We start from the raw sequence: 1,097 nt of genomic DNA, 5'->3' as shown, positions 1-1,097 counted from the left end.
TTTTTTTTTCTCTTCTTTTCACTGTTTGAAATTCGTGCCAAAAGTTTCCTGCCGGGATAGACTCGGACATACTAACATCGCTATTCTTATTCAAAGGGAGGGCTTAATATCCTCTTTACGGTTTGGTGAATTTGAGGCTGAAATTTTGAATTTCCTAGAAAGGAGTGTGTGTGTGTGTATGTGTGTGTGTACGTGTGTCGTAGAAGGCATTGGTAGTGTTTGGCCAGTGTACTTGTAACACACCTCATAAATACCCTGTTGTCACGACGCAGCATGATTCAACCTTTGATCTAATTAAATTTGAGGGACACACGAAAACTACTTGTCCTCCTCCTACCTACAAAAATGAGTGTCTAATAGACTGTGTATGAATGTTTCTGCTTCGCAGCTCTTGCAAGTCCCAGCTTTTATAGGATCTTTAGGTCATAAACGCGGCTGCTTTATTAAAAGCCGTTTACTATGCCCGGTGAAAGGGACGTTCTAGCTGCGGCCGGAGGCTCGCTTGCATTTGTAACTTGCAAAGCCTAAGGAGATCTTTAAGAGCCACATTATCTAAATAAATTTTGCTGGTTATTTTTCAAGCAAGAAATGTCAAACCGAAGTAAATTTCCTAGGGCTTTATGTTAGAGCCCGAGATTAAAGCGTTTGAAATTTCTTGCCTAATAAACTTTAAAGTTTGTTGCCCAGGCGTCAAAACTGTAAATCCTGTATTGAACAGCTTTCTTTGGTCTTTGTGGGGTGAGTGAATTAGTGAAGGGTATTCGCCAGATGTTTGCAACATACATATTTTTAAAGGCTGCTTTACCTACAATCCAAATAATATCAGAGGGAACCAAGGGTAAATATTTCTCTTCCTAATAATTTGGACTGGAGCTTAACTGGGACTCAGCCAATGTTGATCTTCGTCTAATAACAGATGCAGGGGACCCGGTGTGAAACCTCTGGCACCCATTATTTTAATACCAAACCTACCTGTATTTTATTGTCCACCTCCCCTTTAAAAGGAACCAAGGGTGACACGTATCCTTGACACTACCTATGATCGTTTAAGAAGTGGAATGATTTGCAGATCTCCCCCCCCCCACTCCCTCTCCTAT

Source organism: Rhinopithecus bieti, unplaced genomic scaffold (genome assembly GCF_001698545.2).
Source record: "Rhinopithecus bieti isolate Rb0 unplaced genomic scaffold, ASM169854v2 scaffold_2574, whole genome shotgun sequence".
NCBI classification, from domain to species: domain Eukaryota; kingdom Metazoa; phylum Chordata; class Mammalia; order Primates; family Cercopithecidae; genus Rhinopithecus; species Rhinopithecus bieti.
Note: the sequence above shows the minus strand (reverse complement) of the source record.